At 43.3% G+C, this 25,005-nt stretch overlaps 1 protein-coding gene across 2 annotated transcripts in view; it reads right to left on the bottom strand.

The window, feature by feature from the left end:
• SKAP2 (src kinase associated phosphoprotein 2) overlaps positions 1 to 25,005 on the bottom strand; it is a 158,165-nt gene that overhangs the window by 73,840 nt on the left and 59,320 nt on the right. The gene's annotated exons all lie outside the window — the stretch shown is intronic.

Here is a 25,005-nt window from a genome sequence, read left to right as displayed (position 1 = left end):
ACAATTGCTGGTATGATCTGTTGGCTCTCTCCAAATCATTGGCACTGCAAAAGGCATAGATTTCCTTTTCCTGTTCAACCACTGGCGAAGATTTGTTGCACAAGTGTCGCAGCATATGTGTGGGGCCCACCTCTTGTCCTGATCTCCAATTTTGCAGCCAAAATAAAGGTGATACGCTTTCTTAATCATAGTGGTTATACTGCGCTTTTGTGATGCAAAAGTCACTTCACCACAAACATAGCAGAAGTTATCTGCACTGTTCACACAAGTACGAGGCATCTCTGCTCACTTTGGCTAAACAGAAAAACTAGAGCCAATCAACAATTTTAAGCATCATTTTCGTTCTCAGTGACCCAGAATTAGTAAAGTTTGACTACATTTATTTCAGAAGCATTTTGGCTGTAGAGCAGTGTATTCTGCTGAACAGTTCCAGCAGTTCTGACTTGTGGCCAGACTCTTGGCCTAGTAAACTTCTGAAAGGAAATATACAGATAAACTATCTGAGCATTTTAAGTGCTCCAACGGCTCATATACTACAACAAAAAGTTATAACGTTGCTGACTGCAGCTAAGAACCTTTCAACTGTAAAAAGAAAAAAGATGAGATGTCCTACAGACAGCTAAAAGAAGAGAAAATTTTTGAAGGGTGGATTTAAGATTTTCACAATGAATATACAGATTTTTATAAGTTTCTATATATATCAAAATGTTTCATTTGAAGTTTCTGTGTACCTCTCTACCTGCCAGGTGGGCACTAGTTTTTGTACATTTATTTTACTACTCTGATAATTTAAAGTGAAAAGTTAAATTGAATTATCAATGAAGAAAACAAAACCAACAAAAGAAATTAGATCCCCATGAGCCTTTCAAGTTTTCCTCTTATGGCACAAACCACACCTGGAAAAACCTCAACAGTCAGCAATGAGAGGCTCCTTCCAGTGCAATTATAAATCCCTCACAACAATGAAATTGCATTTACAAAACCAAGCCAGATTAGATGGTGTGATACTGTGATGAATTTAGCCATTCCTTTTGAACAGGGAGAGAGCGGTCTCTTGAGAAGGAGTTGACTCTCATCCTTTAAAGTCCTAATGTGACAAAGTTCTACAGGGACCCATACTGTCCGAGGAGTGGTAGTGAAAGACCACTGGCTTCATTGTCAACAAAATGCAGATGAACTCATCTCTATATTTCCTTCTCGGTAGGCTCAAACACCACTATCACAAAGATGTCAAAATGGCTGTAGCAGATTGGCATCCAGATGAAAACCAGCCGGCTCAAATTGCATCAAGTTTAATCTGACCAGATTAAAAAAGGAAGAGGGAAACACTGCAAGAGACTATCTAAGATATTGCCCTCATTCTGCCCTCCATTTGCAAAATTTGCAGAAAATCTCAGGATTTTAATAGAGTCTTCATTAATCTTGGATATCAGGTAGAAATGTGTCATAAATGGTCTTGTTCCAACTTCCAGTTCAGCCTGTCTCTTGCCAGGATACACCACAGGATCAAGCCACAATGATCCATTCAACTCATTAAAATTTCCAGAATAGATTATTATAAGTATCTATATCTGGGATGATGATGGAGGCAATATGGAAGCCAACATGAGTAGAACACTGCTACAGCCTTAGCAAAGAAAGAATCAAATCAGTTATCTGCATCCGCTGTGTCCCCTCCCCCTTTGTTTTCTATGCCAATTCAAGGCTCTCCCTTAGCTTTTAGGGCCTTCAACAGGTGGAGGTTAGTCTACATCAAAGGTTGCCTCCCCTCATGGAAACACTGAATCTAATAACATCCATAGTAAAGCCTGAGAAAAGGCATTCTCAGTCAAAGGCCCTTGACTATGGAACATCCTACCAGAACAGAAGACTCTGCCCTAGCCAATTTATTTTCAGAGACTTGCTGTTTTGCAAAAACCTTCCTGCAATAACCAAATGACAAAGGACTGCAACCAAAAATAAGCAAAGCTACTGAAACTTGGAGAGGCAAAGGTCATTATCTTCCAAAGACAATTCTATGCAACTCTTAATTACTGTATTTTGGTTCTATATACAGTGGGAACACAGTTTCTATCATTATAAAATATTCATGCAATTCCAGCAAATCTTGCAATTCTGAAAACAGCAGAATCTTTCAAAATGGCACAAATGTTTAAAGGTGCCATTGGATGCCCTGTGAATACCATCAACATTCAAACAAATCCAAACGAAGAAGAAAACAGTACTGCAAATACTACTATTAGTGTAGTATAAAATCCTTCATAATAGTAAGCAACACTCATTCACCAAACCAGATTGCTATTCTCTCTGTTGAGCTCCAAGCTGGCGTCTCCTTTCAAATCATGAGAGTATACGGACTTTTGCATCTCAAATATCTTTAACAGGAATATCCTAGGCACATGAGAAAGGAAACGGTCCCCAAGACCAGAAAAGAGAGTACTGATAGATACTGTGCTCTTCAGTGGAATCATAAATGGGGAGATGGGGAGTGGCAGGGGACACGAAGACTGGTAAGATATTAAGTGGGGGAAAACCTGTATGGAGGTCATGTGGCCTTTAAAAAAGATTCATAGATTCCACGGCCAGAATGGACCATTGTGAGGTCATAAAACTCCTCCAAAATAATTCCTAGAGCTTATCTTTTAAAAAACATCCAATCTTGATTTTCAAATTGTCAGTGATAGAGAATCCACAACGCTTGGAAAATTGTTGCAATGGTTAATTACTTTCATCATTAAATTTTTTGTCTTATTTCCTGTCTGAATTTGTCTAGCTTCAGTTTCCAGCCATTGGATAATGTTATACCTTTCTCAGCTAGATCGAAGAGCCTATAATCAAATAACTGTTCCCCATGTACGTACTTTTAGACTTTAATCAAGTCACACCTTAACCTGCTCTTTGTTAAGCTAAATAGATTGAGTTCCTTGAGTCTATCACCGTAAGTATCAGAGGGGTAGCCGTGTTAGTCTGGTTCTGTAGAAGCAGCAAAGAATCCTGTGGCACCTTATAGACTAACAGATGTTTTTGCAGCATGAGCTTTCGTGGGTGAATACCCACTTCTTCGGATGCAAGTAGTGGAAATTTCCAGGGGCAGGTAAATATAAGCAAGCAAGAAGCAAGCTAGAGATAACGAGGTTAGATCAATCAGGGAGGATGAGGCCCTGTTCTAGCAGTTGAGGTGTGAAAACCAAGGGAGGAGAAACTGGTTCTGTAATTGGCAAGCCATTCACAGTCTTTGTTTAGTCCTGAGCTGATGGTGTCAAATTTGCAGATGAACTGGAGCTCAGCAGTTTCTCTTTGAAGTCTGGTTCTAAAGTTTTTTTGCTGCAGGATGGCCACCTTAAGGTCTGCTATTGTGTGGCCAGGGAGGTTGAAGTGTTCTCCTACAGGTTTTTGTATATTGCCATTCCTAGTGTCTGATTTGTGTCCATTTATCCTTTTCCTTAGAGACTGTCCAGTTTGGCCGATGTACATAGCAGAGGAGCATTGCTGGCATATGATGGCATATATTACATTGGTGGATGTGCAGGTGAATGAACCGGTGATGGTGTGGCTGATCTGGTTAGGTCCTGTGATGGTGTTGCTGGTGTAGATATGTGGGCAGAGTTGGCATCGAGGTTTGTTGCATGGATTGGTTCCTGAGCTGGAGTTACTATGGTGTGGTGTGCAGTTGCTGGTGAGAATATGCTTCAGGTTGGCAGGTTGTCTGTGGGCGAGGACTGGCCTGCCACCCAAGGCCTGTGAAAGTGTGGGATCATTGTCCAGGATGGGCTGTAGATCCCTGATGATGCGTTGGAGGGGTTTTAGCTGGGGACTGTATGTGATGGCCAGTGGAGTCCTGTTGGTTTCTTTCTTGGGCTTGTCTTGCAGTAGGAGGCTTCTGGGTACACGTCTGGCTCTGTTGATCTGTTTCTTTATTTCCTCGTGTGGGTACTGTAGTCTTGAGAATGCTTGGTGGAGATTTTCTAGGTGTTGGTCTCTGTCTGCGGGGTTAGAGCAGATGCGGTTGTACCTCAGTGCTTGGCTGTAGACAATGGATCTTGTGGTGTGTCCGGGATGGAAGCTGGAGGCATGAAGGTAGGCATAGCGGTCGGTAGGTTTTCGGTATAGGGTGGTGTTAATGTGACCATCACTTATTTGCACCGTGGTGTCTAGGAAGTGGACCTCCCGTGTAGATTGGTCCAGGCTGAGGTTGATGGAGGGGTGGAAGCTGTTGAAATCATGGTGGAATTTCATGAAGAAACTTGCACAAATACAGACAGATATCATCTTCCTTTCCAAATGTAAACGGATGGACATCATACCTAATGGACTAAAGGTAAAAAATCCACTGCTATCTACATACTACACAGACCACAGTGAGAGATTATGCCATACTCTATCAAAGAAACTGAGGAACCACCTGATCAGCATCCTATACAGCAAACAGGAAAACATCAAAAAAGAGCTCTCCAACCTGGAGACTCTCATCAATAACCAAACTTCCATACAAATGGACTTCACTAAAATAAGACAGGAGGCATAAAGGCATAAAAGGATAATTGTGTCAAGGCTGTAAACTGGTATTTCTAAGTTTCATCTGGGAACAAATTTTACAACTGAACTATAAACTCCAAAGAAGAAAATGGGAGTTTTAATAGAAATGCTGACACAGCCTTAACTCTAGCAGTGCTAGCGGGTGGTGCTATAATAAATCTGTCAGTTTCTATAATGCCTATGACAAACCTATTAATATGAATGAAGTACACTTCACATAGCACACTACACAGCAACTGCATAAGTTATGTCATCTTCATTCTGAGTAGCAGATCAGTAATCAATATTTGTAAAAGCAGGCTAATCCTTTGTAAAATCAGTGGTTTAGTGATTGAAGAGTTTGCTCAATCTACACAGTTAATCCCTCTTCATCTGCTTGAGCCCTCTATTTATTCCAACCGCTTACAGTGGTAGCAGTGGCAGATTAATACATCTCCACATGCTAAACATGTCTTGACAACTGACACAGCACACTGTCAGTATAATCTTTACAAACATTGAGCTTTTTCTTAGCAAGCTTGAAGTCAACATTCAGAAATCAAAAGTTTACAAATAGTCTCAGTGATATCCCCTCATACATACATACAATTATGTTTCAATTGAACTATTTACCTAAACACAGAACCTACCTCCTTATTTTCTAACTCTGAAAGGTATCCTAATAGGTTTCAGAGTCATAAAGTTAAAAATAAACCTAATGAAGTCACGCAAAAGGAATTCTCTTCACCTATGGAGAATTTTTGTTTAAGAGAAAAAAATAACAAAGAATTTCTTTGTGCTATAGTATGTTGGCACTGTAAGTGAAAAGTAAGCTTGCTGCCCCGGTGAAAAAACAGTAGTCAAAGTGCTATAGTCAACAATGTAGCTGAACAAACATCAGCAAGTTAACAGTCTACAAAAAAAGAGAGAAGTCACCAGGAAAGTCTACGGCATGCTAGAAGGAAGAGCTATCTGAAATTCAAAATAATTAAAACTATAGCAAAACTAATATGATTCCTGGAGATATTTTTCTATTTAAAGATTTTTGCCCCAGGAATGGTTAAATACTAATTAAAGGATGGTATAATTTCTATAAACTTTCTTAAAAATTCATAAGTGGATTAATAATGCTACTTCGATGCAAATCTGTGATCTGTACATAGCTCTCAATCTTTCACTTCTATCAAGATATTTATTCTACACTCATGACACACCTCAATCCAAGTATTATGTTACAAAATATTCCAATTTATCAACAGACTGAAAATACATTTTCACATGTAATGTGAAATTTAAGTTTTAGGATGAACAAGTAGAACATTTAAAATTTACATGAAGTTTTTTAATTATTAACCCAATAAGATTTCATAGGGAACCACATGTGCTATTTAGAGCCTTTTGGTAACCCAGTAGCATTACACCCAACTGTTCATATTAGCCACTAAAAACTTCAGTGACCAAGGAAAATAAGCTATCATTGTTGCCATATGAAACTCGTTAATTCTCGGGATTTACACAGCAGTATTTTCTTGAGCTACACGTAAATTACTTCAAGTAAAATGCAAAGTGGATCCAAGATTTTGTACTAGGAAGGAACTGGTAGGTTAAGAATCTGACCAGGCCAAGCAACAAGAGAAAACAGAGGGAATGATGTTCAGCACAAAAATAAACCTTTTGTCCTGGCTGATGTATTAGTTACTGGAGGACAGACTGCAGCAGCTCCACATGGTCCTGCGTATACAATTCAGAATCAGGAGTACACTTAAGGGGGAGCAAGGAACACAGATAGAATCACCTGCTGTGCTTGATACAATTGCATAGGTCAAAGACTTGATGTGCTTGAATTAAGTGCACAGGTCTACTTACAGTACCTATAGCCCAGACAGTCAACGTTAAGAAGCAATGGCTGCCTTAAAAATAAAAAGCAATTAAGGCAAAGAAAAGTGGAGTGACAGGGATAAGATAGCCATTTATTTCTGGACACAGGTGCCATTTCTGCACATGGGAAACAGGAATTCTAATAAAGTTGCAAGCTGACACTTTAACAAGCACCACTGAAGCTGTCAAGGAAATTACAGATTCAGGCATTAATGCTATGGATTTGGTAATTCATGCCCTGTGGCAAGACATTTTAAATAGACAGTCAAACCAAGAAAGGGTATGGACTTGTCCTGTTTGTTTCACTGGTGGTTTTTTGGTCTCATCAGTAGCATGCTTGATTGACAAATCAAATCTAATTTGCCATTTGGTTGCACCAAAAATAAAAAAAAGCCCATGCAAAATGCACTGCTGAACAACACAAAAACCATTCAAAATGTGATATGGGTGAGCCCCAGCATAAACCAAACCAGCGTATTTCAGGAGGGCTGCAAAGTGGAAAGAAAGAAAGAAAGATGAAGTGCTCTTCTAGCTGGTAAAATCCCAGTAAATGGTAAACATAGGTTTGTTGTATATTTTACCATCACTTGGATGTACTGCACATGGCAGCTTGAAAAGTCAGGTCTACCCAAGTTATGAAGTCTCCTGTGGTTTGAATGAAGCAAGTAAAGAAATTAGGGAAGGAAATGTCTTACTACAACCATGCAGCAGTGGAGAGTGTTGTCAGTGTGATGATTCTAGACTAACTCCTGGGGTTCCTCCAAACAAGTTCTAGATGAGTTTAAGTTTCTCATACAATCAAATTCAGAGCACAAATCATTTAACTCAGCACTGATTATTAGGATATTCTAAAATCTTGGCCAAGCCATCAAGAACATTCCTGAAGGTACAGACACCCTAATGCTAATGTTAGTTATTACAACAGACCTGATTAGTTTTTATAGACTAGGACTAAACCTTCTTTATCCGGGTTAAAATGTTTTGTGGATAAGTAAATAACTATAGTTTGGGTGATTTCCCATCAATTTTAAAATCTTATTTCCTTTGTTATACTTAGTAGTGTTTAAGAAAATGGGAGCATACTCAATGCACCATTATTTGGAAGGTTTTTCATACATGTAAGAAACTGCTGTATATCTTTTTGACTCTGAGAGTTTGGAGTCCTGGTGGCAAAAGAAAGATACAGCAGGTTTCAGCCCAGTAATGATGTTAGAGCTCAGTTATGTGGATTCTGGGAAGAGTTTCACCACCCAGAATTTGCAGAATTTTAAAGTTGTGGAAGCACCAAGAATGACAAAGGTGGCTGTCACATTTCTGGGCAGCTGAAATCAGTATTACCCCTTCATGGTCCAGCTAGTATTTCAGGCTTTCAGCTCCCCAGAAATCACCTGACTTGGGTGGAAACCCACATCTCTCTCCCTCTCCTGAACAGGGTTTTTCCAGGCTGTACCATCTTCTGCCTACACTGTTATGACCAGCAAGTCAGATGGCCTAAATGGCCAGTGTCTGCATTTTGCTTTCTCCTCAGAAGCTATAAACAATGTAATTACCCACAATTACAAGTTGCCACAGAGTCCTTTCTAAGCAAGCACATTTATTCTTAAGGTGAAAGCATTACAGAGAAAATATTAAAACAATAAAAGAACCTACATGCATGCTAGTACGCATACCAGAGATCACCCATTCCCAACTCCAGCGAGGGTTCTGGCAAGCATCTTAAGGGTTTTTTCTGTGGTTAGCAGTTCATAATAGCATTTGCTCAGAACAAGAGCACAGATTAACCTGTTTCTTTAGCAGTTTGGTTCTTTGATATTCTGAGACTGTAAATAGGTAGTCAGTCAGATAATGGTTCTCTCATCAAGGCATAGCTTCAAAAGGTTGGCTCCAGAGGTTGGAATTTGCATTCACCTCCCCTCAGATATTTCCTAGGAAACCCACTTAACTTTGTTTGTCCCAAAAGTTGCTTCTTGTCTGGCACGTTGTATAAAACAGTCCTTTGAAGCTCATAACACTTCCCAGGGTTTACATCGGCCACATCTCCCCCACCCTCAGAGAAGTTACATACAATCCCACAGTAATACATAAACTTTGCATTTATAATACCATGGACTCCAAAGCTATTTAAATTTAATTCAACAAGATCTCCCAATGATATGGCAGGAAATTGCTGTTATCTGTCACAACGGCCATTACAAATGATGCGATCACAATTAACGTCTTGGACTTCACCTATAAAGTTAACTTAATGGGCTGCACTTTCCCTCACTTTCAATTCTGATTGTAGTTGGAAAAGTCTCATAACTGTAGTCAGTCTTTACTGACCAGTTAAATGGAGACTATCCAGCCACTCAGATGGTCTTTCTGCAGAATTCTAGGGGCACTGCTATGTGACTGATACCCATAGTGTATATCTAACCATCTCTTGCAATTTTCAGAGATACATAAAATTGAAAACATTTTAGGGCCCCTAGTTTTCTGAGAATTAGCCTGATAACTTCAATTTACCATTATGAAGTATATTTACTACTGACTGTTCTAGTGTTAGGTCTCAGCAACACCGGCTCCTAGTTAGGGCTTCCAAACAAATAAGAGTGCTAAAGGAACAAATGAACGAACAGAATTCCACAGAAAAGTCTACAACTGGAGTGAAATTAAATACATTAAAATTCCATGAACTCTTTCCCACTGTCATTCACTGAAAGTGACAGAGATTCAGTCAGGAAATTGTTTGGGGAGCCAAAGTGGCAATCAGCACCGCGGAGCAAAGGAGGGCACAAGCCTTGTGATTTGCTGGGCTCCACTGTGCCAAAAGGATGTGTGTTGCTTCTCCCTCTAAACTTACTGGTGATGGGTAGTGTCAGGCTGGCCAATGAGTTGCAAGTCTGTACAGGGCCCAGCAAGCAGCTGCTAGCATTGCTTGTGCTTAGGGCCATGCTGCAAGAATGGGAGAAAGAGGAAACAGATGGAACCATTATACTGCAGGTGGTGGAACAACAACAAGCAGACTGACAGGCTGAAATCTTGAGGCAAGTTTTGTGAGGGAGGCAACAGCACCTGAAATACTGCCTAGGGTGCCTGTTAACCATTTCACATGAGTCAGTCTCAGAACTTTTCCCCCATAGTCATAACTTTGGTCATTATAGAACAATTAAAACATTATAGGGTTATCATTGGTGTAACACATTTCAAGCACCTGACAGGCACTTGGCAGTCTTCAGATCAGCATCTAAATATTTCTGTCTCTGACCCTCTAGCTGCATATACAAAGACATACCAATAGCACATTCCTTATTGTAACTACAATCTTAAAGTGTCTTTGGGGAATTTTAGATATAATAAATCTTTTAGAAAGATAATATACGAGATGCATGAATTGTGTTAGGTCACACATAGAATGAGACAGATTAATTTGGAACTAAGTCTTAAACATTTATTTGTTTCCATGGATCTTGCTGTAGTGATGTATCTGCACCTGTATTTTGAGATTCCGATAGCTCTATATTGATAATTCTACATGGTCGGTGTTGTCTGAAATATTTTCTTGGTTCCGTTTCCCAGCCCTCCCATAGATTTTATCTAGGAGGCATGGGTGATTTGGTCCTTAGAAGCCAAGGAAGAAGTAGGCATGCTCAAGTAAGGGGTTACTGGGCATTTACTGTATGAAGTGGTTCCCACGATGGAGAAATCAGAGCCTAAGAAGACGTACTTTAGAGGAGAGCTTTGCACTGAAGCAGAATCAGGGCTCACTATGTACAGAGCAAAAACATATATGTGGAGGTTGTCAACACTACTGTCATGTATACAATGGAGAATTAAGGGCTCATTTGTTATTCTCAGCTGGAGAGGTCAACAACGTTATCTTGCACATGCTGATTTGATGCACTATGCATGATTAATGGTTGTTTAAAGGAACATTGCCAAGGTTTGTAGGTCAAAATATGACCTACCATTTTTTTCTGATATCTATATGCAAAATATTTGTAATTCTTTGTCTGTGTTTTTCCTCTCTTAAAAAAACAAGAAGAGAAAAGGAAAGAAGAGATATTTCAATTCTTTTCTTCCAAAACCAAACGCCCAGCAGTAGAATTTAACAAACCATTGTGTATGTAGCAGGAAAATAGTGCCAGCTTTCAAGCTTCAATTTTATTTATATTTTTATTTATTTTTTTATAAAGAATGGCTGGTCTAGTTGTGGGACTATATGCAAAAACACTTTCTATTATGACCTCATCCATTTTCATATGATCATGGGTTCTGAAATATTCAACTTTGGGGCTAAAATGTCCTGTACTTAGTTTCTTCACAAAGCTTTATTATTAATTATTACCACCATATTTTATTTTAATATTATTTCCATTAAGTCTGGAGGTGCAAATCTAAGGACAGATGCAAAGTCAATTTATGTCCAGCTCAACTCAAAAGCACATTTTCCAAGAATGATTAAAATGCTGCACTTGGGCAAAGCTCCTTAAACATGCTTTCAAATGTTAGCTAGACCCTTCAGTTCTGCCCTCTCCTAACCAGGCTTGTTATCCCTCAAAGTTGTATGTTGGTTTTTTAAATTTATTTTTGCTATTTAAAATAATCATAAACTTTAGATCATTTAAAAGGTAAGATGATCCAAGACCTTAGGTCAAATTACACTGGAAAAAACAATTTAAATAACCAACCGTATGTTATCAGCCAGCTCTCCACAGATCACCAGCAAGTGTTTCATGGAGGGGTGTGATTTCCCTGCTTGTGTACACACACTCATACTAGCTGTCACTGAGCTAGAACAAATATAAATAAATAGCAGGGTAGCCACGGTAGCACAGGTAGCAGCAGCGGAGGCACAGTTTAGTGATGCTGAGTGCAAACCCAGTACCGTAACCAGCATAGCTAAGCTAGGCCTCTGTTGCTGCTACCCATAATACCACAGCTACTCTGCTATTTATAATCACACTAGCTTGATGAGAGCTGGCGTGAATGGGTACATAAGTAGGGCAATCACATCTCTAGCTCATATTGTAGAAATAGCCCTAGTTGTAATAAAAATGGCTATATGAAAGGATGACTTCAAGTAAGAAATAAGCAGAAGGAACAGATGAACACCTAAGCAACAAAGTTCTTGTTTTTGAAGAAACATCCTTAGTAATAAAAATAAGGAAAAGAATGATCAAAATATGACAGGTCTTGAGGACTGTTTCTAACCAGAATGTTTTTCAGTTTTCCATAATATTTCAGCAAATCTAGGAATACTGCCCTTTTGTGTGCCCTATACACTAGATAGACTTTTCCTCAGACTTGAGAGATTGTTAAATTCTTCCAACATTTTTGGCTATACCTTTAAACATTTAATAATAGACTTTCTGGGATTTCTACATGGTCAGTATCAGTGTATTCTTCTGCTTTTCCACAGGGTAGCAGTGTACTTCAAATCAAGGCCATCACGGTGGGAATATCAATGAGTACATAAAATGCCTGCTGAAAGCAGCTGTTCTCTCTTGTACATATGCAAATGTGAGAATGCTAAATGAGGGCAACTCTATGTCACAAAAGCCCAGAACACAGAGACTAAGTGGACTACAACAAAGTATTTGTAGGCAGCAGTGAACTGAAATTTACCAAGAGGGCTATGAATGGCACTTTATAGTCTGCATCCAGAAGAATCAAGATAGTAAGAAAAATAAAATACTTTGTTTTTGTAATTTCTTTGAGCAGACAATTAAAAAGTATTGTTTAATTAAAAGTGGTTTTATTCCAAGGATGATCATATAATTAAGACACAGGCATCAGAAAACTTGTACTCTAAACTCAAGCTCTACCACCAGCTTTGTGTACAACCTGGGATAAGTCACTGAATCTAACTACACCTCAGTTTTCTGATCCATAAAATGGAGCTAACGACTACGCCACAAGGCTATCTTGAAGCTAAATTCATTAAAGTGCTTTGAGGTAGTAAGATGGGAGAGGCTATACCAAAGGTAAATATGGTTGTATTATTAAAAATGGTGAAAAAACCTACTGAAGCCAAGTAGATTTTGAATGACAATGCTAAAAGCAGAATTTTTAGACCAGCCCTTTCTAGAAATAAAAGGCATTACACAGACCTCTTGGGATGACCCCAATTTGAGCTCTAACAACTAATGGCTGAGTCAGAACATTGCTATGTGGAGTGCTGCGAGGAGCCTTCCAGATGTCAGTTGTTCTAACAGGGGACCATTTATTTGATAGTGGAGAAAGCAGTTGCCTCCATGACAGCAGGAGGAACTGGAAAAGGAAAAGCAGCAATTTTTTTTTGCACTTCCCATTTGCTGTTTGTTAAGGAAGAAGCAGCATTAAAGTTTTAAGAGGCTTGTCATCTGAGTTCAGTGGTAAATTAATTATTGATCACTTCTTTTCTCACCAGCAGATGTCACAGATAAAAAAGGATTTGTTTCTACAGACATGTAATTAATTTAGCTAACCAAAAATACATAGAAATCAGATGAGCAACGTACATAATTTAATACACTAGTGAACTACATTCCATTAGTATGATAATTGTCACCAAAACTGCACATTTTTGTACATAGGTTTGCAAGAGCCTGGATTCACAGGCTCATCATGTAAATACTCAGTAGCATGATTTTTTTTTTTAAACACACACAATAGAGTGGGGCTTGCAGGTCTCTTTCACCTAACCAATACAAGCTTAGGGTGATCACGGCTTCCGGTTTCTTTTCATTCCTTTGGGCCCTTCTAATCTTTCAGCTTGTTTACTTTCAACCATATAACTAATAGACACAATGCATACTGTATTAACTGGCATGTTTCACCAGCATTCTTTAAAAATAAAGACATTACACACACACACAAAAAAGAGACAAACCTGACCCAAAATACATTGTTTGCTATCTGATGTATATTACTATTTGACATTATGATCCCTAAAATGTGTGCAGAGAACATGATTGTCATTAAGCAGGCTGTCAGCAACAGACCATACTAAGGATTATAAATCAGCATCTTTCTATAAGAATGAAATTATTGTTCAGCATTTGACAGTTATTCATTACAATAGTTCTGAAGAAGAGAGCAGTATAAACAAAAACTTCAACTCAACAATCAAATATTCCATTGAAATCCACTGCAACAGAAAGAACTGCATTTCTGAAGTAGTGTGACACACAATGCAAAAATTCAGACTTCCTTATATTATCTTATACCAGCAGTTTTAAACCACACACCACACACAGCTAGAGTGTCATTTTAACTTATTACAATAATGTGGGGACTCCCACGTGTCATAACGTGTTGATTTCTCTTCTAATCTTTGCACGCTTTTCATACATCTGTATAGCTAGCTAGCTTTTATAGGAAACTAAATTCCAAATTTTACTTGATCTGAGATTTGACTAAGGCCTGGTCTACACTAGGACTTTAATTCGAATTTATCAGCGTTAATTCGAACTAACCGCTCAACCGTCCACACCAGGAAGCCATTTAATTCGAACTAGAGGGCTCTTTAGTTCGAATTTGGTACTCCACCCCGGCAGGTGGAGTAACGCTAAATTCGCACTTGCTAGCTCGAATTAGGCTTGGTGTGGATGCTAATCGAACTTAGCAGCTCCGGGAGCTATCCCACAGTTCACCACTCTGTTGACGCTCTGGACAGCATTCCGAGCTTGGATTCTCTGGCCAGCCACACAGGAAATGACCCGCGAAAATTTGAATTCATTTTCCTGTCTGGGCGGTTTGAATCTGACGTTCTGGTTGCACATCGGGGCGAGCTCCGCAGCACCTGCAACGATGCAGAGCTCTCCAGCAGAGGAGTCCGGGCAATCCCAGAATAGAAAGAGGTCCCCAGCATGGACTGACCGGGAAGTCCAGGATCTGATCGCTGTGTGGGGCGAGGAGTCTGTGCTCTCGGAGCTGCGCTCCAACAAGCGGGACGCGAAGACCTTCGAGAAGGTCTCTAAAGCCATGAAAGACAAAGGATACAGCCGGGATGCGATGCAGTGCCGCGTGAAAGTGAAGGACCTAAGACAAGGGTATCAAAAAGTCAGAGCGGCAAACGGACGCTCCGGAGCCCAGCCCCAGACATGCCGCTTCTACGAGGCACTGCATGCCATTCTAGGTGGGTCTGCCACCAGTGCCCCACCAGTGACGGTGGACTCCGAGGACGGAATAGTGTACCGGGACAGTTCCCCCTCCCTGTTCGCCGATGGGGAAGATGAGGAAGGGTCTGTTGAGGACGGCGCAGGCGACATCGAACCCACTCCCGCTTTCCCTGACAGCCAGGATCTCTTCATCACCCTCACAGAGATCCCCTACCAACCGTCCCCGCCCGTTAACCCGGACTCGGAATCAGGGGAAGGATCAGGCGGTAAGTGCTACAAACAGGGATACATTTATTTTTTTAAGAAACAGGGATATATATAAAAAATAGAAATACTATATAACAATTTTTAAATATGAAACTAGACAAACAGCAGGTCTACACAAACAGCAATGGAGCAATAGTCCTCTGGGGATAGTTCAAAAAAGCTCTCAGAGAGCAGCTGGAAAAGCCTCAGCAAGAGGTTTCTTGGGAGAGGTGCTTTATTGGGTGCTCCGTTGAAGCACACTCTTCCGCACCAGGCCATCCTCAGGTACAGGGGGACCATCGCCTCGACAAGCATGGCAGCGTATGGTCCTGGTCTGTGCAGGGCTTCTGTTAGCATCCGCTCTCTCTGTGTGCGCCTGACACGCCTCAGGGTGATGTCGTTGTGGAAGTGCTGCATCTAATTAGTGGAATTAGTGTACCGTTACTATTGTGCATGGTAGACTTTTACTTTGCATAAGAATGACCCTCGCTTAACAGAGTTTTACTTTGCATAAGAATGACCCTCGCTTAACAGCCACGTGTTGCAGGCCACAGAGGAAACGCATACAGGGGTCTTTCCCGTTCACTGGCGGGAGGTGCCGCATAACGCTCATCTTTTCTGCTTTGCACATTGCCTCCAGCAGGAGAGCACAGCTAAGCAGTAACTGATAAGCACTCTGTACTGTAAGGCTTACCAGGACTTTGTGCAAGAGGGATGCAGCTGTCTCTCCTCGCTTGTGCGCTATCCAGTGCAATCGCGCCGCCAATGAGAGCGTATTCCGAAATCTCGGACTAGTTCCGAGATCTCCTGAGACTTGGTTCCCTGTTTGGTCTTCTTAACTGAAACTGACTAGACTGTGTTTACTGTTGGCAAACATGTATTTGTTCAAGGAAATCACCTACTTTTTCGCATCACACAGCTTCGGGTCCTTCCCGGACTGCCCCGCCATCCCCCTCGCAGAGGCTGGCTCAGATTAGACGCCGAAAGAAAAAGACAAGGGACGACATGTTCCAGGAACTGATGGCCAGCTCCAGAGCGGAGGCGGCAGAGCAGAGACAGTCGAGGGAGAGCCTGTGTCAGCAGCATCGCACACACATGGAACGGGAGGATAGGTGGCGGCAGGAAGACCAGCAGGCGACTCAAACGCTGCTTGGTCTAATGAGGGAGCAAACGGACACGCTCCAGCGCCTTGTAGATGTTCTGCAAGACCGCAGTCAGGAGGAGAGAGCCCCCCTGCAGTGCATCTGCAACCGCCCTCCAACGCCAAGAAGTCCTGTCCCCCCCTCACCCAAAGTGACAAGACGGAGGGGCGGTAGGGGCCGTGAGAACTGTCCCTGCACCGCAGCACACCGATAATGTTCGAGACAACTGTCGCGCTGTAAATTTGTACAAGCTCTTTCCTTAAAGCATCAACCAGTCCCAACTCCAAGTTTAAACCCCCCACTGTGTACTACATTATTAAAAGCGGTTTTGTGTTACTGACTGTTTCCGTCACGTTTCTGGTGTCAGAAGACTTTCTGTTGTTCTGTAGGGGGGGGGGGTTGTAATTTCACTGCATAGCCCACAGTGCCATGCTACAGACTTGGCTGCAGGGTCAACTGCAGGGCACACACAGACTGCAGTCACTAGGCACCAGGGACAGTCTGTGTGGTGTATGCTGCCCCGGGTCTTTCCTTGATGTGTATGCTTGTGCAGGGTCCTGGTGCCTGACATCCCAGAATGTAAAGGCAGGCTTCCCTTCACATGCACTTGGACCGTAGTCACGATCCTCCCCGGTGCCCTGAGCCCCAAAAAGAGACCTCATCCAGGGGCAGATACTCACCCTTCCCCCACACCCCTCACCCCTTCCAACGCCCAAACCCACAGCCGTCATGTTAACCCCTATCCAAAGACGGCACCCCTCGCCCCTTCCTGCAAACCCACCCATCAGTGCACACCTTAACCAGCACAGAGTGCTTCCATGTTTCAACGAAGAAAGAGAAATGCAAAGTCAACGAAAGATTTATTATTAATTACTAAAACATGTCCTTAGTTTTAAAACGTCCTTCGGAACTGGGGGAAATTTGGTTTATGATCAGGCTCTCTTAAAATCAAGTGGACAGTCACAGGTTACCCTGCTCTGCGAGGAAACTCGCTTTCAAAGCCTCCCTGATGCATATCGCTTCCCGCTGGGATATTCTCTCAGCACGGGTGTCTGGCTGATCGTAAACAGCAGCCAGGCGATTTGCCTCAACCTCCCAAGCGGCCAAAAAGGTCTCGCCCTTGCTCTCACAGAGATTGTGGAGCACACAGCAAGCAGCAATCACTACGGGGATATTCTTTTCGCTGATGTCCGAGCGAGTCAGTAAGGTCCGCCATCTCCCCTTGAGACGTCCGAAAGCACACTCCACCACCATTCTGCACTTGCTCAGCCGGTAGTTGAAGAGTTCCTTTTCACTGTCCAAGGCGCCTGTATAGGGCTTCATGAGCCAGGGCATTAGCGGGTAGGCCGGGTCCCCGAGGATCACTGTAGGCATCTGCACATCCCCAACCGTTATTTTGTGGTCCGGGAAGAAAGTGCCTGCCTGGAGGCGTCTAAACAGACCAGAGTTCCTGAACACACGCGCGTCATGAACCTTGCCCGCCCACCCGACGTTGATGTTGGTAAAACGTCCCCTATGGTCCACCACAGCTTGCAGCACCATTGAAAAGTAGCCCTTTCGGTTAATGTACTCGCTGGCCTGGTGGGCTGGTGCCAGGATAGGGATGTGAGTCCCATCTATAGCCCCACCGCAGTTTGGGAATCCCATCGCGGCGAAGCCATCTATGATGACCTGGACATTTCCGACAGTCACTACCTTTGAGAGCAGTTGCTCAACGATTGCGTGGGCTACTTGAATGACAGCAATCCCCACGGTAGATTTGCCCACGCCAAAGTGGTTCGCTACTGACCGGTAGCTGTCTGGCGTGGCAAGTTTCCAGAGGGCTATGGCCACTCGCTTCTGCACACTCAGGGCTGCTCGCATCCTTGTGTCCTGGCGCTTCAGGGCAGTGGACAGCAAGTCACACAGTTCAAGGAAAGTGCCCTTACGCTTCCTGAAGTTTCGCAGCCACTCTGTGTCATCCCAGACCTGCAGCACTATGCGGTCCCACCAGTCTGTGCTTGTTTCCCGGGCCCAGAATCGCCGTTCCACACCATGAACTTGACCCATTGCCACCATGATCTCCACTGCCCGGCGTACCCTGCTTTCTGAGAGGTCTGCGCCACTCTCCTCACCGTGCTGCCGGAGCCTCCTCGCCCGGTTTCTCAGCATCTGACTGTGGAAGAGGTGGACGATAACGTGCGAGGAGTTGACAACGGCCATAAGTGCAGCGATGATCGCAGCGGGCTCCATGCTCGCAGTGCTGTGGCGTCCGCGCTGTAACCGACCAGACAAGGGCGCGAACAGATTTCCCGCCGGCGCTTTCAAGGAAGACAGGGAGGGCGGGATTGACGGTTCAATGACGACACATTTTTTCCCCCAGCATGCATTGGGGGGAAATCCCACAATTCCAATGGGCAGCAGGGAGTGCGGGAACTGTGGGATAGCTTCCCACAGTGCACCGCTTCCAAAGTCGAAGCTGGCCCCGTGAATGTGGACTCAGAAGTTCGAATTTGTGTATTTAGTATGGATACACAAATTCGACTTATTAAGGTCGAATCCACAAATTCGACTTAAGTAGATTCGAAATAGTCCTGTAGTGTAGACAAGCCCTAATTTGCAAGTCGTTTTGTAGTGATCTCAAGGAAATGGGGGAAAGAAGAGAAGACACTGTTCTTGAGAGATGGAGGGGTTTCTGACAACTGTAGAGGGAACGGGAGCAATATTGCAGACTCTTGCTAGCCTGAACTTCCATAATCCACCTCCTCAATCCTGATCCAGCCCTCAGGCTGGGAAGCTGCAGAGGGAGATGGATCATGTTGTGAGAACAGACCAAGGTCAAGAGAAACTGGCAGAAAGCCCAAAGCTTTGGTCATCTGGAAGCTGGGGCTGGCACTATTATGAAGCAGTACACACCCACGAGGGGAGGTGTCGCTAAGGTTGGCAGAGAGCATGCGGGAATAGGAGAGGACTAGAAAGATCTCTATGACTTCAGGAAACAGAGGGGGAAGTGCAGTAGAGACTGATAAATTTCAGGATCTGTGTTAGATTCAGATAGATATTTAGACCCTAACCCACAAACCTCAAAACTCATCTCTTCTTCAAACACTGACTCCAGACTCACCAAATCAGGGCTACCCACTTACACCCAAATCTGACAGAGGAGTTCCAGACTGGTTTTACTAGTTCAGAGCCCAAAGTTTTACATACATGTTATCCTTGAAACTCTATTCTAGACATGTTATGGCACCTGCTGGAATTAACCTCTGTGTTCCCCACAAATTTTTTGTGCCACTGTGAATTTATTAAAAAGGTAGGAGAAAGGGTCCTATTTCTTTTCTACCTTTCTCTTTATCGTCCTTTCCCCATGGTAAACTATGCCTTTAATATTATGCCACACAATAGGCACGGTGTGTTAAAACTAAAAACCTGGCCAAAATTTCTGGAGTCTTAGACTCTATTGGGCAAGAAATAATCACACAGAAGTCAACCTGAGCATGAAAACACACAAAAGCTTTCTTAAAAAAACAAAAACAAAAGGCATTTCTAAGTCAGTTACAATTTTCTACAATACCATGTGAAGGACTGATTGTAATAATTAGCCTATAAATATACAAAGTAATTAATTGACTGTCATCCAGAAAGCTATTTCCATATTAAGCCTGAACAAGCAAATTCTCAACATACTGACATTACTATTCTAACATAAGCAATTTGTAACTATTTCAGCGTGGTATGTTACTAATGCAAAACACTGGGAAATCAACGTGCCAAGGAAAGTAGGAAAAACTTCCCACCACCAGCACCACCACCGTGCCCTCTCCCCTCCCCATCCCAGACTTCTAAGTGCTTCAGAATCATCAAATTGTGGACAAAACCAGCCTTTGTCTCAATGTATATTGACTGGTATACCTTCATCCTCCCTCCCGATTCCTATCTCAATGATTGTTACCCTCAGCTGGCATGTCAACTTAGAAAAGACTATGCTCCTTGGAGCAGGGTCTCAGTATTCTTGTGTTTGCATAGCACCTAGCACAACAGGGCCCTAATTCCGATTGGGATCTCTGAGCACCATTATAATAGAAACTATATAAATAAGAAAAACTAGCTAGTGTGCACTGTGAAAGAGAAAACTACAGACAGCTTATAGTATAAGCCTTATACTAATGTCTGTATAAAGCGTTGTACATAGACAGAATCCCTACAACATAGAATCATATATCCTCCTGTCACAGTTATCCTCAAAACTCTTGGGACCAATAGTGATGTGAAAGTATTTTATAACTAAGAGGCCTTCAGACAGCCATAATCAACTTTCACATTTATTTATTCTAATACCCTCTGCTACTGGCATGGTGTGCATTCTATCAGCATGCTTAGATGAAACAGTCCATTGCACAAAATCACGGTTGAAATATAGTGCAAAGAGCCATTGTAATAAATGTAATTAGTTCAGTACTAGTAGTGTATTAAATGTTGTTTCACTACGAATGCTTACACAGATCACTGCAACATAAAAATGTCCATAAAAATAATGTTAATTGTATTCACTGGTACTGTTATTTCATAAGTTAACTACAGCTGTTGCCTACTCTCCATTAACATAACAAAAGATGACATTTATCTAATTTCACTGAAAATCCTGCCATCAGACACAGTTGCTATCAAGAGAGGAGAAAGATGGAAGCTTATCCTTCAGCAAGGTAAGATCAATACATACATAGTACTCCTGGAGCTTGTAGACCAGTATATCTTCTGTAAGGTTAGATAGAACCTGAAAGCTGGGGCATGCAGAGAGAGACTGAACACCACATTTTTCTTAACAAGAAAGCTTACATCCATTTGGAATACTATGAAGTCATGTAACAGTCCGGTGCGGGGGCTCGGCCCTCTCAGGTGCGGCCGGGAGCCAGGCCGACTCATTAAATGGCCTAAGTTCGTTATCAGTCTCCGAAGGTCCAGGGGTTCCGCCCCTCAGGCGGGCTGAACAAAAGGCAAGCAGTCAATAAGGCCCACGCCCTCAGTCAGGGCGGGGCAGCAAATAACAGTTCTAAGCTCAGATCCTCAGTCTGGGGCTGAGCACACAGAGTCACTGAGGTAAACCCAGGCCCTCCGTCAGGGCGGGGCAGCAAACAATAGTTCAAGGGGCTCCGGTCCTTACAGCAGGAGCTGAGCAATAACACAGTCAGAGGTTTAAGCTCCAAGCCCTCAGTCAGGGCGGGGCAACAACCAGCAGTTCTAGCCCAGACCCTCAGGCAGGGGCTGAGCAGACAGCATTAGTCCAGGGCTCAGGTCCTTGTGGCAGGAGCTTAGCAATAACAAAGTCAATAAGGTAAGCCCAGGCCCTCAGTCAGGGCGGGGCAGCACAACAGCAGTTCTAGTCTGAGGTCCTTACAGCAGGAGCTGAGCAACAACAATAGTCAGTAAGCCCAAGCCCTAGGGCAGGGCGGGGCAACAACCAATAGTTCAAGGGGCTCAGGTCCTTGTCTCAGGAGCTGAGCAGCAATCAGGCAAGTATAGGCTTCTGTGCCTGCGCGCTGGTGTGAGGGGGAGACTGCCACCCGTGAGTGGGGTGGCAGGGGGGACACAGACCCACCCACTCCACTGTGTCCCAGCCCGGGACCCTAGCAGCGGCTATCACTGCCGCTGGTCAGTGGGGTCCTGACCGCAACACACTGACATGGGCACCTCGGTGCCTACAGCCTGACAGGGGTCGGCTACCCCCGGGCTACACTCCATCTCCCCCTCCTCGGGTACCTGCTCGTCTCTGGGGTCGGGCGCTGGGTCCCACACCATGGGCTCCTCGCCGTGCTGAGAGCCGGCTAGCTCGGGCTGCTCCTCCGGACTCGGGTCGGGGGGATGCTCCAACAGCTCCTCGGGGTACCGAGCTCGGGGCAGGCTTGGCCAGTCCTCTTCCGGATACCTGGCTCGGGGAAGGCTCGGCCAGTCCTCCTCCGGGTACCTGGCTCGGGGAAGGCTCGGTCCGTCCTCCTCCGGGTACCTGGCTCGGGGAAGGCTCGGTCCGTCCTCCTCCGGGTACCTGGCTCGGGGAAGGCTCGGTCCGTCCACCTCCGGGTACCTGGCTCGGGGAAGGCTCGGTCCGTCCACCTCCGGGTACCTGGCTCGGGGAAGGCTCGGTCCGTCCACCTCCGGATACCTGGCTCGGGGAAGGCTCGGTCTAGCAGGAGCTCGGGCAGGAGCGTCTGTCCTCTCCGGCCGCCGGGCTCCAACTGAGCGTTGGGGCCGGGCCTTTATACTTCCTGTCCCGCCCCTTGACTTCCGGGGGGCGGGAACAGGTGGTGGTGGCTCCGCCCACTGAGGTGGCTGTTCTGGTTCCTCTCTCTCCGGTGCGGCCGGGAGCCAGGCCGACTCACTACAAGTCATTTTGATTATTTTCTTCACTGAGTATCTAGTGTTAAATTCATATCAGAGATTTTACATGTCAGACACACATCCCTCAAATGAAGAATAGAGATAAGATTTTAAAATTGAGACGCTCACAAGTGCACACATCTAAGTTGGGTGTGCAAATATCCAGTGCATTTCAGTGCCTCAATAACCATATAACTCGCCAGGTCCCTACCCAGTTTGTTCATGCACATCAACTATTTTCCAGCAACCCACCTATGAAAATTAAAACACTATATAATATAGGCATTTTACGAATGGGACCTCTATCTGTTATACCTTGTTTTAGTTTTTAATATATTCTGATGAAACAGGACGCCTATACCTATTCTTCAATTCAGACAACATAGAGCCATAGATTAGATGATCTTCTCCAGCTGTTAGCATTTTAGTTGACACATATGAAGTTCTATGCATGAAGCTATACATAGGTTCTATAATACAAAATTTAACTATTACTTTAAACCAGTGAATAATCACTCTAACTAAGACAAGGTGAGTACAGTGCCAATCGTGGGATCTGATTTATCTACAAAAGTCAGGTGTAAATCACTATCCCTGGCATATGGTTTTATTGGACACTCATCACATTAAAAGCTTTTTGAAGAAATCAGTAAAAATAATTTTGTTTTATTGTTAAAAGGGTCAAACTAGAAGACAATAAATAATGCATTTCAGTGATAACCTATACAGAACATGCATACAACGTGGCAAGCTGAACTGATGAGGGGGGGGGTAAACTGAGACAGATGAATCAGTCTATTAAAAAGTTTAGTTTCCTAAATCCCCTCTTATGTACAGATTTGTTTGTTTTTCTAAATAAACCTTGTTTAATGAGTTTAGCAGTCACGAAAGTGAGGTCCTATTAGCACTGTCTTGAGCCAAGCAGATGCTGATCACCCTCAACTTCCTACTTACTCCAAGGGAATAGAAGGTGCCTCCCACATTCAGAAGCAGGGAGAACTGATACTATATTAAACTTCACCACACAGTTTTGCCAAAGCACCCAATTTCTTATTTAAGGGCCTCTCTTGGACAGAAACTGCTAATTCACATTGATTTTGTGGTAATTTTATGACGTGCATAAACAGGAATTAACATAATACAAAACTTGCGGATTGAAACTGTGTACAGTGATGAACAGCAATCAAAGTCTTTTAGCCAGCTAACCCTTACAGTAAGGGACTTTTAAACATGAAATTTCAGAATTAGGAGTTAATCCTGAATTTTAACATTTTAGGTTCATCTGAACAGTGAAGTGAATTTCCCATTAGTGTGAACTGAAGTTATGTATGGATTGTCATGGATCCACAAGATCAGTGCTACGCCCTAGCTTTCAAACAGTGTCTTGGAGGAATCCTTTCAGTGTGCCAGACCCCACAACGGATCCCACTCTTCCTTCAGGATAGGCCCTGTGGCCTCACCTCCAAGACCGAACCTCTGAACTCCAGAACTCCTGCTTCACATTGAGCTCTGCCCAGCAAGTCCAATTAAAGACAGACTCCTAATCAGAGACTTTACACTCTTCAGGAACTAATGCACCTCAGCAAGTATTTGCAGTGACACCGGGCAGCCTTTTCAAAACAGAGTAGGGTTTATTGGTCAATTGAAATGCAGCATCAGAAGTCCTTAGGTTACCATAGAGAAATAAAGATTAAGACATAGTTCACCTGGCCAAGCCAGTACCATCTGCCACCCAAGCTGCTCAGGACACCATTTCAGGCTCTGTCTATCTCTGACCCTTTTTCCCAGGTGAGAGCAGCCACTCTCTCTTCCAGAAGTCAATTCTTTATCCCCTGCCTGTCACCTATCAGTCCTTTGTTCTTGAACTGGCCTCTCCTCAGTCCGACGCTGAGAGATGGTGGGGACAACCTCTTTCTTCTTGGCCGTTGTTTGCTAGGTGTGAACGTTCTGGTAATTGGGGCTTCCCATTGTCTTTGTCAAATTCTCCATCGATGGGGTCAGTTTTAGCAGGTTCCCTAACCACCATTAATTCTGCTCCAGACAGCAATGTGACACAGACACCTCATGTCCCCTGCACTGTCACAGGAGCAGACTTAGCCCTTTTGCCTCCAGTGGTAAGTAATGTAAAGTACAGAAGAAAACTGAGGCACACGTATGATTCATAAAAATACTACAGAAAATTTCCAGTTCACATGGATTAGCAGAGAAAAGTCATTGTATCCTTATGAAACTCTTTGACTTGTCTTAGGCTTCCCCTCCCCTCCAAAGAAGTCTACTTTTTAGGACAGAAAGAGGTGGCTTGAGGATTGTGGATTTAGGGATTCAGCCATATTTCTGAATTGCTATATGCCTGAATTGCTTTTATGGGTTTAAATTGGGCACTTCTATTGTTTATTTCCCACCTGTATGGGAAACTAATAAAACTTCTGAAGATCCCTTCTCTAAAGCCTCTAATTATTCCCCACTCTTTAATCAGCAATGGCCCACATACTCACAGTTACAGATAGCAACTTCTGGCAATGGAAGACTGGATAGAGCTCCTCCACAGAAGCAGAGTTTAACAGTCCATTTTGTGGAGTGTGAGAGGGATCATGTTTCAGTGTCCTCAAAATCCCACACAGGACCTCAGGCCAGCCCTGACCAATACATATTTTCTATTCCTTAGAAGTCAATTAAGACCACTGTTGAATTACAGATGGCTGACTTCATGCCACCTTTGCAGGTATCCCAGAAAGCAAAAGGCCAGATCCAGACACAGAATTCCTGTTTCATGAATAGGCCTACAGAAT

This window comes from Mauremys mutica, chromosome 2 (assembly GCF_020497125.1).
Source record: "Mauremys mutica isolate MM-2020 ecotype Southern chromosome 2, ASM2049712v1, whole genome shotgun sequence".
NCBI lineage: Eukaryota > Metazoa > Chordata > Testudines > Geoemydidae > Mauremys > Mauremys mutica.
This window is presented reverse-complemented; position numbering and strand designations above follow the sequence as displayed.